The sequence below is a fragment of the Mustela erminea genome, chromosome 2 (assembly GCF_009829155.1).
Source record: "Mustela erminea isolate mMusErm1 chromosome 2, mMusErm1.Pri, whole genome shotgun sequence".
Taxonomy (NCBI): Eukaryota; Metazoa; Chordata; class Mammalia; order Carnivora; family Mustelidae; genus Mustela; species Mustela erminea.
Window position 1 is genome coordinate 67,923,095 of NC_045615.1, and position 16,891 is coordinate 67,939,985.

At 33.6% G+C, this 16,891-nt stretch overlaps 1 non-coding gene across 1 annotated transcript; it reads right to left on the reverse strand.

Moving 5' to 3' along the window:
* Positions 1–11,820: 11,820 nt before the first annotated feature.
* LOC116585397 lies at positions 11,821–11,927 on the reverse strand. The gene has a single exon (XR_004283595.1). It is a non-coding gene; the product is annotated as a U6 spliceosomal RNA (small nuclear RNA).
* Between the last annotated feature and the right edge of the window lie 4,964 nt (positions 11,928–16,891).

Below are 16,891 nucleotides of genomic sequence, written 5' to 3' on the forward strand. Positions count from 1 at the left end.
AGGTACACGAGGGATATAGGAATGTTCTAGAGTATTATGGGGAGTATTATGTTTTCTTAGTAGAGAAAACCAAAGTTTAAGGATACTGAGTAATTATAATCACATCTCCTTCAGTCTTGTTGTCCTGGAAGATGCATTTCTATCTCTTACACAAGAATAGTTCCTCTAACCACTTAATGGAACTGTGACGGCTGGTCTTCTCTAAGATTTTTTTTTTCCTTCAATATTATTACCCCCCAGCTTTCCTTTGACCCTAGTCCTTTCCATCAGTATATAAACATGATGGCTCTTACCTCTTATATATTTAAAAAAAAAAATGCCTTTCCTCCATCTGTTGTTTCTATTTTAAGTTCTAAGTCTTTCTGTCTGTTAATGGATATCCAAAGAATGGTTAAGAATATCTGACTTATTAATTGTGGGATCTCAGGCACCTTACTTAATCTTTAAAGGCCTCAGTTTTATCACTTCAAAGTGAGGATAACAATACGTTTTTAATAGATTTTAATGATTAATGGCTTAGTTACAATGGAGCACTTGGCAGAGAGCCTGAAACATGGCAAGCACTCAAAAGACTAAATAATTATAATAATAATTACTATTACACTAATTCACAGATAAGCTTCTTGGATGTACAGTCAATACATGCCAATTCTTTATCTCCTATTTTAGTTACTTGGGGAACTCTAAACTTCTAAATTTCTTACAGAACTTTATTGTTTGATTAACAACTTTTTGAGTAATTCTAAATAATATAAAGATATATGAAATGATAGGAGGATGTGTGTTCTTTGGGGTAGATTACTATGTTTTTGCATTTATTTTGTTTACCTTTCCTTTTCCATTTACTGACACATTAATGTCATTTTCCCATAAGAGTATAGCACCTTATTTATATATTATAGCAACATCATAAATTGCTTGATCTATTGAAAACAATAAACTAAGCATGTTACAGAAGAAACTGGTGTCTTTCATTGGTATTATCTCCTTCAAGATGACAGGCGATCTCGGGAGGCCAGAGAATTCTTAGTTGTATGAGTTTGTGACTAATAGGTGGTTTGATGTGACAAGAGCTGGCTGTCTTGGGAAATTGAACTATCTTTATGCTCAATACCCTTTGTGTCTCATTCTTTGTAGGTTATTGTTGGAGGCCTGTGGGGACCTCTTTTACAGTTTGCATTCACGGACAATATGAGATCAGCAAGAACTCTGTAGTTTTACTGTCATTATTGATCTGCTGCCATTCCATTCAGTAGCTAATTTGCTTGTTAGCAGTTATTTTAAAAGCTATTTCTATTTTTTTAGCCTGATCTATGTTATGTGCCAAATTCTATTTTTGTTGTTATTGTTGTTGAATTAAAGAAAATAGTATAACTTAACACCAAAAGACTGTACCTTATGCTAAATATTTCTGATTTGTGGTTTGTGGATAATTACTTCAGAATCATAAGTCTATTATGGTGGATTTGATATCTTGGATAAGCAACACCTAAATTCAAAGAAAATAAAGCGGAACAGTATATTCATAAGAAAATATTATTTGTAAAACATCCTTTAGCCTATAAAATTTATATAGGAATAGTTAAAAGGGTGATGTATTAGGAATTCATGAACACTGCTCCTAAAGTTGGGATTTATTTGAAGTCGAACACTCAATAAACGTGTGGGTTGATTGATTTTCCGTTCTGAAGGTGACCATAATACACCCTTCTTTTTCATACCAATTGTTGAAGGGGGGGGGGAGCTTCTTTCTGATTCTCTGGAAAAGATCTGATTCCACTTTCTGAAGCTAATTTCTGACACGTATTTATCTGAAATGACTTCCTCATAAGCTGAGTGTGCCTACGTGTGTGTCCCCCCACCAACACAACACCTCTATAGGGAGAATCCATAGCTCTGGGAAAAAATAGAACACAAAAAGAAAACAACAACAGCAACAAAAGAAACAAGCCAGCAGCCTAGCACAATATGGCATTCTCCCCAACGTAAATATACCAAACTATTAAAATATATTTGGGATTGCTTTGTGTACATGATATATAGGTATATATGCGCATACATATATGTACATGTATGCATTCATGTTGTTGCCAAAAATGAAACTGAAACGCCAGCTAGGAAGCACTGGAGCTGATGTTAATGCTGCCCTCTGCTGGTGGGGCAGGGATAGGAAGGTTATCTCGTTTAGAAATATAAAGGCTTAGATTTTTATTCCAAGGCAATGAAAGGAGCCGTGCCTGTAGAGTCCTCACAGCAGTACAGAATGTAACTGAAACCCTTGCGTTCATCAGGTAGTTACAAAGATACGTAAAGGGCAGGATAGTGAAAAAAACAAAAAACAAACAACAAACAACTGACTACCATGGAGTAAATTATAACAGATTTACAGTGGCAAGAAAGATTTCTGGAGTGAGACGTCACCATGTGCATACTCACATATTCAAAACTAAGAAATGAATAGCAACAGTAACAACAAAAATCGTCTTCAGATAGAGACTCCTAGCAGAAGCTAAGGTAATACTGTTATGGATGATTTGCACAGTTTAGGATATAAAGGATTATCTGAAGAAAATGGAGACACTATGACAATTTAGATGGAGAGGAGAAAGAAATAGAGCTTCTAGAAATAAATAAGTTACTCCATGAAATAGAGGTACCACTGGGAGTGTTATAAAAGAGATCAGTATCATTTGGAGAAGGAGTGATGAACAGTAAAAGGAAAGAGATGATACTTGAAAAATTTCCCAAATTTATGACACATCAGATTCATCAGAATCATCAGATTTAAGGAAGATAGTGAGACTATAATTGCATAAATATAAATAAATTCACATCTAGATATATCATACATCTGAAGAACATAAAAAGTAATGAAGAGTAGAGGAAAGAGAGACAACCTACAAAGGAGATGGTGCGTAAAACACACTTGTGAATAAAGATATTAGGGATTAATATAAATAGATATTGATTATCTAAGAAGTGAGATTAATGACTATAAAATATTAATAAAATATTATAAATAATTAATATGTGAAATGGGTAAGACATTGGAGATATAGCACGTTGAAATCCTTGTTAATCCAAGATTTATAGCACTGATCAAAGTTAGGCTTTGCTAAGCCAAGCATTCATATTAAAAGTATAGGGGAAATATCTAAAAAAAAAAAAAAAGTAAATAAAAGAGTATCAGGATAATTGATTAATTGTATGGAAGATAAGCATGAGACCTAAAAAAGATTTGTGAATGAAAATCCTTATTAGGTAGAAAGCCTACAGTCATATGGTGGGATTTATTCCAAATTTATCAGTAATCATAATAGTGAAAAGAATAAATATCTTAAAAGTGATTCTCATATGGGGGGACAAGAGTTACATGCAGTCATATGATACAAAGTGCTGATGATAAGGGAAAGGAAAAATATAGCAGGGAACTATTAACCAACAAAAAATCTAACACAGTGAGATCACCATCATTCTACTGTGAGGAATTTTTTATGAGCAACAAAACCTCTAAATTTCTTAGAAATAAATCTTACATACATATGTACATACATACATATACATATATGTGTGTGTTTGTAAGATATTTACTTGGAAAATTATGAAGCTTTGTCTTCTTATTCTGTAAACAAAACTCAACTTTCAACTCCAAGGAAATTAGAGATTTAAATATAAAAAGCAAAATTTGGAAACCATTAGCAAAAGCTATAGACAATGTCTTTATCAATTTATTATAAAACTACAGCAATTAAGATAATATGATATTGGCATAGATATAGACAAAAAACTTAATGGAACAGAGCCTTGTGTATATGTCAACATGATGTGGTAGAAGGAACATTAAAAATAAGTGGAGAATGGACTCAAAAAGTTATCCTTCAATTATTTAGTCACATGGTAAAAGATAAAATTAGATACCTACGTCATGTCATTCAAAACATTAATTTCAGATGCATAAAATACCTAAAGCAAAAGCAAAATTAAGAAGTATTTGGAAGAACCAAACATAATAAAGACATCAGAGTAGGAAAGAACTTCTTTCAAAAAGACACAAATGTGCAAATTATGAAAGATAAGATTAATGTAATTTGCCACCTTAGGAGCCCAGGTGTCCATTGACAGATGAATGGAGACAGAGTGGCGCCATATACATACAATGGAATATTTCTCAGTCATCAGAAAGAATGAAATCTTACCATTCTCAATGATGTGGATGGAATCAGAGGGCATTATGCTAAGAGAAATAGCTCAGAGAGAGACAAATAACATATGATCTCATTCATAGGTGGAATTTAAGAAACAAAACAGATGAATATGGGGAAGGGAAGGAAAAATGAGAAGAAACTAGAGAAGGAGGCAAACCATGAGAGATGCTGAACTACAGAGAGCAAACTGAGGGGTGCTGGAAGGGATAGAGGTGGGGAATGGGGTAACTGAGTGATGGGCTTTAAGGAGGGCATTTGACATAATCAGCACTAGGTTTACTTTATTTTATGCAACTGATACTACATTCTACTCTGAAACTAATAATACAGTCCATGTTAATTAAATTGAATTCAAATAAAGAATTTTTTAAAAAAGTAAAGAGAAGATTAAGGTAATTTGCCACCTTAAAAGTAAAACCTTTCATAAAAGAACAGGTGACACAAAATGAAAAATCTGTAGATTGGAAAGCGATATTTGCACCTATAAAAATTATAAAGAATTTGCATTCCGAATAGTCACAGCATTTCTACAAATTATTAAGGAAGAGTGGAACAACTCATAGAAAATATGAAGATAGGAAGAGGAAGCTCAGGCGGGAGGAATCAAGTGGACAACAGGATAAAAAAAATATATTCAACCTTAATTGTAACCAAATCAACTGATAATGAAAACAATAACATAAAGTTTCATACTTCTCAGATCAGAAAAAACAAGTCTGTTAATGCTTAAGTGTTGCTAAGGTGAGGAAATGAGGACTCAGAACTTAAGTTATTGCATTGACTTTAGAGAGCAATTAAGAAATATATTTATAGTCAAGAAAACTATGTATGAGTGTATGTGTGCGTGTAGCAAAGAGTCTTTTCAGATACACATTTTGTGATATGTTAAATAATGTATACAAACTTAACCACATGCTCAGTAAAGAGCCTTAACTGATCATTTTAAAAGGTGGCATGTTCCTCTTAAATAAATGTTTCAGATAAATAACCACAATTGCTGGAAAGAAACACTTGCATAATGGGGTTCTCATTTTAGAACAGAGTCTGTCTGTTAAAACTACATTAAATCAGCCCTAATTACAGAGCTTAGTAACTTTCTGTGACTGTAAGAATTGTTTCAAACATTTCTCTTAAGAAATCTTTTTTCCCCACTCCCTCCGGGCTTTCAAATATGTCCAGCTCACTGTTTAGAAGAATAAAAAGGAAAAAAAATTCACTTTTATCTGTTAATACTTGAAACCATTTCTTTCATTTATTTCTCTTTCAGACTAGGGAGGATCTATTTAAAAAACAACTAGGAAGGGGTGCTGGGCTGACCTCAGTCAGTAGAGAATGAGATTCTTGATCTAAGGGTCATGAGTTCAAACCGCATATCAGGCATGATGCCTACAAAAAATAAAAATCAACAAACCATTAGGGGTTTAGTAAAACATAAGATAAATTGAGCAAACAATGTAAAAATGCTAAGTTATATTAAATATTTAGAGTCCACAATAATTTTTAAATTTCCCTAGGTAGAACTTTAAATACCTCAATATGTTGATGGTGGGTCCATTTCTGGATCAGGTTAAAAGATCAGAGACCTTCTTGGAAATTGTGTTTGAGAGTTTCAGGGTTCAGATACTCCACAGCATTTAAACTAGGTTACTCATATTCCTGGAGGTTCAGAAAAGCTGATAGGTCCTAAAAGGGCACAGGTAGTATTGAGGGAGTCAACTTTTAAAAAGCTTCCCCTTCCATATTCTTTTTTTTTTTTTTTTTAATTATGCTGTTGCAGAACAAGCCTGAAATTGAAGCCTCGTAAAGGTTCTCCTTTCTTAGGTTTTCTTTAGTTACTCCTTTCACACTCTGCAAAGAAAGACATACCTCCCATCTACCCTGACTCATAAGATGATACATTGCTAAGATATGTAGAAGAAACCAATCAGTATTTAGGTACCTGGCAGAGTCTTCTTTATTCAAGTCATGATTAAAACACAGTAAAACCTAAATTGTCTTTCTGTATTGTATGCACATGTCTGTTAAGGCTAAGCTGTAGCTTTAGAAACGGTGTCTGGGTTCACCTTAGGAAACGAGGAACTAGATATTTTGTGCAGATATTTTGTATAGTAGAAATGGTTTCACCCCTTCCATCCCTCAATGTGGTAAAAGAATGGAGATTTTCTGAGAGAATATGCTGAGGGCAAAAGAGAGAACTTCAGTAAAAAATACTACCTGTCATATCTGTCAACCTATATCTATCTGTTTATAGCTGTCTACCTATCCTCTATCTGCCTACCTATCCTCTCTTCCTCTCTCTATCTTTTATTTATCAACATATCATCATCTATCTAATTTCAGTTTTATAGATGCAAGCACTGAGAAATCTAGTGCCATAAATAAATAAATAGAGTAATTGAAATTAAAAGGGACTTTAATAAAATGTTGAATAGCTGTGATGTTAGCTTGCATCTTTGTCTTATTTCAATCCCAGGGGATATTTTAATATTTTACCAAATTGATAAAGAATGAAAAAGAAAAGAGCCAAGGTTAAGAATAGTAAAGACACAGTTCCTACAAAATAATATATTTTAAAAAGCTTTATACGTATATTTGATAATTTAAATAAAATGGCCAAATTCTTCAAAAAAACCAAATTACTGAATAACTTTAGAAAATCAGGAAATATAAATATTTATGACTCTACTAGTTAAAGTAATTAAAAGACTTCTATTCCTAGTTTAGTAAAAAAAATTCAAATCATGAATTAATGCTGAAATTTATTAAGGCTTTCTTCTGCTTTTTCAGATCATATAATTATATTCATTTTCTATTCCTCTTAAGGTGGTTGTCAGAACTGAGATGAGTCTGAGATTTTCCCCTGCTTGCAAGTTAACAAGTTTGGCTCCTATGACTTTATGGGTGCTGGTAGAAAACAGGTATGTATGTGTGTATACACAAATGTATATGTATTTCTCTCCCTCTGTTGGTCTCTATAGATAGATAGATTAGATATAGATAGATAGATATCTTCAGTTAAATTTTTTTCAAAGATTTTATTTATTTATCAGAAAGAGAGCACAAGCAGGGGGAACAGCAGGGGGAGGAAAAAGCAGACTCCCTGCTGAGCAAGGAGCCAGATCCCAGGACCCTGGGATCATGACCTGAGCTGAAAGTAGATGCTTAACTGACTGAGTCACCCAGGTGTCCCTCTTTAGTTTAATTTTTAACACAAAGTAAGTCTAAAATTTAATACTATTGCTACTTTCTTCCTGAAAACTATAAGAATGTCAGGATGCTTAAATTCTAATTATCTACTATGTTTTATGCTACTGTTGACCAGTACTTGACTTTCATCTGGTTTTTAGGCTACCCAAATTTAGAATTTTTGTTATATATTTATGTTCTAATTAACTATTTGGTTACTAATTTCACTTTTTGCCTTGTTTCTTGCATTATAGTTCTCAATTTGGATCCAATCATGCCTTCCAAAAGTATTTCTTTTTGTTACAGGTAACGGGTGGCTCAGTGGGTTAAAGCCTCTGCCTTTGGCTCAGGTCATGGTCTCAGGGTCCTGGGATCGAGCCCCACATAGGGCTCTCTGCTCAGTGGGGAGCCTGCTTCCCCCTCTCTCTGCCTGCTTACTTGTGATCTCTCTCTCTCTGTCAAATAAATAAATAAAATCTTTTTTTTTTTAAATATAACTCAATTTTCTTTCACAGACATTGTCTTTATTTCTCTCTTTTTCGAAAGTGATGATTTCACTAGGTATACAAAAATCTAAGTCGACAAATATTTTCCCTCGGCATTTTGAAGGTAGGAATGTTCTGCCAGGCTCATCACAGTTTTTTGTATTCTCTTCACCAGCTTGTAAGATCTCCTCCTTGCAAAGGCATGGAGGGATGCTCTGCCATTTTACTCTAATGTGCCATGTATTAAAATCTACCTTTTTCAGCATGAACCTTCATCTGAATATTGATCAACTCACCTATTACAACTTTCAATCTTTTCTTTCTCACATTTCCTGTTTTTCTTTCTGGTATTCCTATTACACAGATTTTGCACTTAACATTCTTTCTTTTTAGCATTCGATTACTCCTTAAGATTTTCCAACTAGTCGTCTCTTTGTGCTATACTCTGGGTATGTTCTTCAGACCTATCTTCTGTTTTACCAATCATAACTTCAGCTATGTTGAATATGTGACTTAACCAAGGCATTAGCTGTTAATTTAAAAAATAAACTCAATTTAATTTTTGAAACTTTATTGATTTCTTTTCCAATTAGACTGTGCTTCTGAAAAACTATGCCATATAATTTTGATCATTTTACTATTTATTTTTTCTTTTTTTAAAGATTTTTAAAATTTAAATTCACTAAGCCAACATATAGTACATCTTTAGTTTCAGTTGTAGAGATAATTTTTTTAAAGGTTTTATTTATTTATGTATTTATTTATTTATTTATTTTGTCAGAGAGAGAGCACAAGCATGGGAACGGCCGTCAGAGGAGGAAGCAGGCTCCTTGCGCAGCAAGCAACCCAATGAGGAACTCGATCCCAGGACACTGGGATCATGACCTGAGCTGAAGGCAGATGCTTAACCAACTGAACCACCCAAGTGTCCCTCAGATGTAGAGAACATTTTAAATACACTTATTGTAAAGCATATATTAAATTATTATATAATCAGAATTTCTTGGTCTTCTAAACACCAACTTGTGTTTTTTAGCCCTTCTTCAAACTAGAAGCAAAAGAGAAAAACTTGCTTTATGGACCAAAAAAGAATAAGTTTTTATTTACTTAATAGAAGACTTAATCCTAATTAATCTATACTTTTGTTGTGAGATAACAGTGTAAATTTTTAAGTATTTTATCTGTATAGTAATTCCTTATTATTGCATATTTAAATTACAAAGTCACATGAAGATTGCCTTTTCAATCCTATTATTCTCGGCTTCAGGAAGGGCTTTTGAATGTAAATTCATTTTCAATACCTTGATGGAAATAGAGAGGGAAAGAGAGAGATAAACATTATTGAATTGATTTTTTTGCATGTAACAATGTATTTTGGGGAGCTATTCCTACCTGTATTTGAACTTTATTCCATACCTTGAAACTACTGCATTTGCCTTTATCTATTTGACTGTGCAATTAGTATGTATTTAGTTGTTCTTTATTCACAGTATACATGATTCAGTACAAAATTTGCTCATATAAATGATTTGTACCTAATTCTTTTGTGTGTTCACATGTGAGTGCTTCTATTAGGTACATTTCTGAAAGAGAAATTACTGAGCTTAAGGTTATGTATATTTTATATATGATAATATGAAATTGTTCCAAATTTTGAAAAGGGACTCTGCAGACCGCCTTGAAAGATTAGAGCTAATACGACAATTGAAAACAGAAAGCTGCCTCGGTGACCAGGGCTCCTGCTCTTAGACACAGCATGCTTGATCCTGTTCTTATGCAGACACTAGTGGGAGCTTTGCCTGTGTACAAAGCAAAGAAGCATATTTTCAAATTATCGTGAAGAGTTTGGGTGTTGCAGGACAAGATAAAGTGGTATCAAGTTGTTTATTGCAGAATGTCCTCTCCAGGATTTTAGCCAAAGTCTTGGCACTTCAGGTAACTTCTTGAGCTTGCCAGGAGAGGAGGAGTTCACCCAGCTGGGTGCTGATTTTTATGGTTGCTCCTGACAGCTGAAAATCATGCTTTGTTTTAGAACTTCCCTATGAAATAGCACATTCTCAACTTTTTGTTTTTTTTCCTCTCCCCTTTCAGGATTGAACAGTTAGATATCTTTTAAATACATTTCTTCTCTTATAAAATACATCTTTGTTTACATAGCATTATGATATTCTTGTTAAAAATGCCTACATTTTAGGGATGCCTGGCTGGCTCAGTTGGTTAAGCACCTGCCTTTGCCTCAGGTTGTGATCCCAGGGTCCCGGGATCAAGCCCCACATTGGGATCCTTGCTCAGCGGGGAGCTTGCTTCTCTCTCTGCCTATAGCGCCTCCTGCTTGTGTGCTCTCTCTCTCTTTCTCTCTCTCTCTCTCTCTGACAAGTAAATAAAATCTTTTAAAAAATGCATACATTTTAATTTTTAACTCTAACTTTTGCTTTCATATCACTTAATTCTTCTTTTCTTTTTTTTTCTTTTCTTCTTAAATGCCCATCGAACGGATCAAGGGCATCTTCAGTCAATGATAGAGAGAAGGGCAGAGTAGAATTTTTAATCTGCTATTTGGTGACTTACAGATGTAGTTACATGGAGCTGACATTTTCTCTCTCCAGTCTTAGAGAAGTCTGATTAAACTAAGTGAGTGGTGGAGATACCTTTTTCTTCAGAGCAACTCAGAAAAGCAACAGTTAAATATGATGGTGCTCTTAATGTCAAACTTACTGGAGGTATTTGTTGCCTCCCACATTATCTATCTGGGAAAAGGTTACCAGTGTCCATGAGAGACAAATAGGAATAGACTCACTGGCTGAGGGATGCTATTATACCCATATTAACGGATATCCTTGGGAAGATGACAATTGGGACATGTATAACCACATGTATTCCACATTGAACCATGCAAGACAAGATGCTGTCAGAGGGAAAACATTTATTTTATCTGACTTCTCTATTATAAAATTTTCAACATTCCCATGCTTACTTCTAAGAATGGCTTTTGGCATTTATTCATTAAACAAGTTAAAAAATAATTTAGCTTTCAGAGTTGACAGTTTTGTATCTCTTTGAATAATAGAAGACACATTGGGATGATTCAGAATAAGGATTAGCAAACACTTGATTCTAACTTTTGATATATTTATTGTACCATTGATTGAGTTACCAAAAACACTCATTTTTAAGCTCAGCATTGGGCTAGACACTTACAGTTTTAATTTGTATTTCTCTAATGACTAATGGTATTGACTATCTTGTAGTCAATCTATCATGTAGTTACTTGTGATTTATACCGTATCTTTGGTGATGATTCTGTTCAAATCTTTTGCTACTTTTTTTTTACTGGGTTTTTTGTTTTCTTAGTATTGACTTTTGAGAATCTTTATATCCTGGAGATAAGCCTTTATTAGAGTTTGTAAATATTTTCTCCTGGTCTGTAGCTTGTCTTTTCGTTTGTTTTATGTTGTCTTTCAAAAAGCGGACATTCTTCATTTTGAAGCCAAATTTGTCACTTTGTTCTTTTATGGACCATGTTCTTAGTGTGGTATTTAAGAAATTTTGTTAACCCAATGGAATAAAGACCCAATTCTTTCTTCTCTTCTAGAAATTTTATAGATTTAAGCTTAAATTTTGCATTTAGATCTATGATACATTTTGATATAATAAGTACAAAGTTCTTGACAGTTTCCTAAGTTGCTATCATTTCCTATGATTTGATTTTTTATGTGTAAATACAGTTGTCCATCTGGCATCATTGTCTTTTTGCCTGAATGACTCCTTTAATTTTGTAAAGCATTATGTCTGCCAGTGATAAATACACCATCATTTGTATGTTTGAATAAATCTTTATTTTGCTTTTTTAAAAAATTATTTTCACTGTGTAAAAAAATACAGGTTGAAAATTTTATTATTTTCTTTCATTAAAAATATTGCTCCGTGACTTTTATTTATTTTTTAAAAATATGGAACACTTCATGAATTTGTGTGTCTCCCTCTTGCAGGGGACATTTTAATCTTCTCTGTATTGCTCCAATTTTAGTATATGTGCTGCTGACATGAGCGCACTCCATGACTTTTAGTGTGCACTGTTACTAAGGAGAAATGCACAGTCATCCTTATCTTTGTTCCCCTGTACATACCACATCTTGTTTCTTTGGTTGTACAGGAGGTTTTACCTTGTTTTATGTTTTTGCATATACTTAAATAAAATAATGTAACACAGAGTTATTTTTGTTCTTTCAAAAAGGTCTTTGTGTTGTCCAAGGCGGGACACGCTTGGAAAATTGATATGTATAAATATTTTCCTCATGGAATGGGAATCAGGTCAAATTCATAGACTGCTACTTTGTCCATTTTATTTTATTTTATTTTAAGTATTTTGCTCATTTATTTGATAGAGAGAGAAATAGCAAGAGAGCACAAGTGGGGAGGAGTGAAAGAAGCAGGGAGCCCCATGTGGGGCTTGGGCCCAGGACCCTGAGATCATGACCTAAGCTGAAGGTAGCAACTTAACTGACTGAGCCACACAGGTGTCTTGGTCCATTGCATTTTAAAAGGGCATACAAATAAACTAGGGTTCATAAATTCAGTGAGGTGGAAAAAATGCATAATATGTAAATCACTTTTAAAATGTTTTTCTTTAAAAAATTTTTTAAAAATAAATTTTTTTCTTTGATTAGGAATCATATTTGCTGGCTTTTTATACTTCCTTAAAAAATAATAGAATGAACTTTGTTAAGTTACCAAAGTGTCTCTAGGTGAAAGAAATGGTGATTAACTGTCGATGGATTTCTGCTTTGAGTGGAACAGTGAAAAGAATCTGACAATTTCCCCTTGTCGGACTCCCCAAGTTGTGCTCAAAGAGATTCAGCTGAATGCAGACAATCCCTCTTCCTGCTTCGTTAACAGGTCAAGCCCCCAAATTTATCAGTGAGTAGAAGAATCCCACCTTAAGGTAGATCTAACAATTAGGACTAGATCCATCTGCATGTCATAGGGACAATGGCTTAAACAAGATCAAAATCTATTTCTCTCTCACATAAAATTACAGACTTAACAGTATAAAGGTGTTGTGACTCTGTTCCACCACGTTTTTTAAAAACCCAGAATCATTCGAATTCATTGTTCTATTATAGTAGAATATGATTGTTGTCATCCTGGTCCAAGACAATGGCTAGAGTTTTAGCCATCCTTATCAGGAAGCCATGTATAGAAGGTGATGAAAAAAAGTGTAAAGGACATACACTTAATGACATATGAAAAGGGATTTCAGAAGCTGACACCAGTACTTAACTACTATTTCACTGACCAAAATTCAACCACAAAGCTGCACTTAACTGGAAGGGAGATTGGAAATTGTAAACTTTCTATGGATAGTCATATATCCAACTATGATGAAAGAGATGAATGGGAACTAGAAAATCAATAGTCTCTGCTTCGATGAGTATTAGTAAGCATTGCTACATCATCCTCTCTAATATGAGATCCGCCTTATTTTTTCTCCACACTTACTTCCTCTGACATAATTCCTATATCACTGATAATTTGTTTCATTGTTGTTTTCATTGACCAGAATGTGCACGTTATGAGGGCAGGGATTTTTATTTGCCCTTCTGAAGCATATAAGCACAGAACCTGGCATGTGATTGATGTTTAATCAATATTTGAATTAAGAATAGAATAAAGTAAACATGGAGCCCTGTAACCAATCTCTGTCACTGTAATTTGAGTAAAAAACATTAATCTTCTCAGAAAAAGCAAACACCTTTAATTTCACCAGACATAAACAGATATGTAATAAAAGAGATCAATGCAGATAGGAAAAATTAATGTCGATCTGAATGCAGTGGGGGTCAATATGAGTCTAGAAGGAATTTAAATTGTGAGGAAAAGAAAAGACCTTCCCGATAAATTAGTAGCAAGGAAAGCAGACAGAGGCTAGATTTCTTCTCCCCAAGCAGATGCTATCATAAGCAAAGTTGGTTAGATGGGTGTATGGTGGGACTCAGGAAGGAGAGGAACTTGAGTCAATATTACCTCATATTTGAAAGCTTTTCCCTTGGTAAAGCCCTTTAGTATTGTTTGATCATTTTATTTTCATAGTAAGTTGATTTAGAAGGTGTTGTTATAACCAATAAATAGAAGAAAATTAAAAACCTAAATTTGATAAATTACTTATTTGTGGTCACATGGCTTATTCATGAACTACTTAATATTAACACATTGGGGTCCAGAAAAAACCCAAACACTAATCTGTTATATTTAACTTGTGCTCCTATTTTCAGATACCAGTGCTAAGGTAAAAATCAAAATATATACAAAGAGCCATAAGTTGAATTGGGATATATCAAAATCATTGAAAACTATTTATTTCATATCAAATTCTGTATCTAGACAATGAGAGAAACATGTTTTATACCTAACATTGAGGTGTGTATAAGAACAAAAAAGATTCAACCTGAATTTTATGGCAAAGAAAATAAACCAATTACTTACATTTAACTTATGTACTTGAAGTTGCATATGCACATTATAATAACATTTGCCATTGTACACTTTATAAGGTTTCAAATGTCTTATAGAGAAAACTACATTAGGAGTGCCTGAGTGGCTTAGTGGATTAAAGCCTCTGCCTTTGGCTCAGGTCATGATCCCAGGGTCCTGGGATCGAGTCCAGGGATCGAGCCCCACATCTGGCTCTTTGCCTAGAGAAAGGGAGCCTGCCTCTCTGCCTACTTGTGATCTCTGTCTATCAAATAAATAAATAAAAACATCTTTAAAAGAAAAGAAAAGAAAAAAAAACTATAAATAAAGATAATGTTTGCTCTTCATCTGTCCTTAATTTTTACTTTTCCTTTGGGATAGTGTTTCTGCTAACTTTTTTCCTTTTACTGAATGGCCAGTAAAGGGAAAGGGAAAAAAAAAAAAACAAAGACAAAAAACTAAGGCTCTTAGTCATTAAATATCAAGAAATCAATATGAAGATTTCTTTGGGCAGATTAGTGTGAAATAAATTAAAACTAAAGCCTTTATGTTGTGAATGTGTACCTGTACACATTCTGCACTTCAAAGTAGACATAATTCAAATATGAATAGCACTTCTTGTTATTTCTATTTGAGTCATTGATTGAAGTAGTGAAGAATATTAAAATCAGCAGCAAAACTTAGCTGAACAAATGTTTCACATATTTAGTAAAAGATATATTATTAATCTCATCACACAGGTGCTATCACTGTTACAACTAACCCTGGAGATGTAAAATGAGCTGTAAAATAGATTTGATTTTAGAATATTACAAGTTCTGTTATTATGGCTAAGATTAACTATATAACCTGATAAAGGTCTATTGCTTTTAGTGATACAGCAATGCTGCAGACAGGAAACTGCTTGGTAATTATAGCTGACTTACTAGAAATAAAAGGGCAGAAAAAGGACACCTTTGAGTAATTATCACTAATAGAAAGACAAGTGATCTGAGCAAGGTAATAGAGAATAACGGTTTCATAGTGATAGATGACAGAAAGGGTTAAGTCCTAAGTAAGTTAGAGGCTTTAATGGTGGAATAGTTATAATTTATTTTGTTCCAATTGAGTGTTCATCTAGAGCCTTATCTGAGCTGAAGGATTTTTCTCTGGTGCTCTCTACATATAAAATATTCTGCCTTGATGATGTAATGTGCGAAGTTGAAGTTTGCATTGCATTGTAGTTCTTTGAGATTTAGGTCTTCCTTGTTGGTTTTTATTTCATTTACTGAAGGGTGAATGTATTATATTCAGCTCTGACAGTAATCAAACCTTTATTTCTTTTCTGGTAGTATTTTCCTCTGTTCAAGCTCTGTTTATAATATTTAAGTGTTAGATGACGCATTAACCCCTCCAGACTATTGTATACCATATAAAGCATCATAGGTTGACTTTATTAAATTGCACTTTCAGAACTGAGCCGGGAATACCATCTCTACTCTTGGGCTTTAGCGTGCTTCTTAGATTCTCTATCTATAAAATAATGTCATTAAGTGCACTGTTTTTTCTTGGCAAAACTCCAGGTGTGGCATAATTTATTTGGTCCTTTTGACATGGACAATCTGAGAAATGAATTTTTTTAGATTTTACTTAAATTTAAGTCAGTTAACATATAACATATTATTAGTTTTAGGGTTAGAATTTAGTGATTCATCTCTTGCATATAATATCCAGTTCTTATTACATCAAGTGCCCTCCATAATACCGATCATCCAATTACCCCCAACCCACCTCCCTTCCATCAATCTTATTTGTTCCCTACGGTTCAGAGTATCTTATGGTTTGCCTCCCTTTCTGTTTTTATATTATTTTATTTTTCCTTCCCTTACCCTATGTTTATCTGTTTTGTTTCTTAAATGCCACATTCATATGTGTTACTGAAATCCTGTCTCAGTAACAACATGTGGAATGCAACTATTTAGAAAAGATAACAGGGGAGCACTCAAGATATGTAAATTTGTCTAAAATTTAAAAATATAAATCACACACTATTTATTTTTATAGAACTATAAACCACAAAATAAATAACAAACAAAAAACAGGAAAATAAATCTATATTCTCAATAGATATAGAAAAGGCATAAATTCTACACTTTTTTATTTATATATATATTTTTAAAGATTTTATTTATTTATTTGACAGAGAGAGATCACAAGTAGGCAGAGAGGCAGGCAGAGAGAGAGAGAGAGAGGGAAGCAGGCTCCCTGCCGAGCAGAGAGCCCGATGCGGGACTCGATCCCAGGACCCTGAGATCATGACCTGAGCCGAAGGCAGCTGAGCCACCCAGGCGCCCTCTACACTTTTTTTATGACAAAAACTCTCTATAATCTAAGAATAAAAGAGGTTTTTTCAATTAATAAAAGATGTTAACAAAATGTCATCATACTTGAAAGTGAATGATAGTATTCACTTAATGATGATATATTGAGTATTTTCCCTTTGAGTTAGAGATACACATAAGAATATCCCCTAGTACCATTTTATTCAGTGCTGTACTAGACATC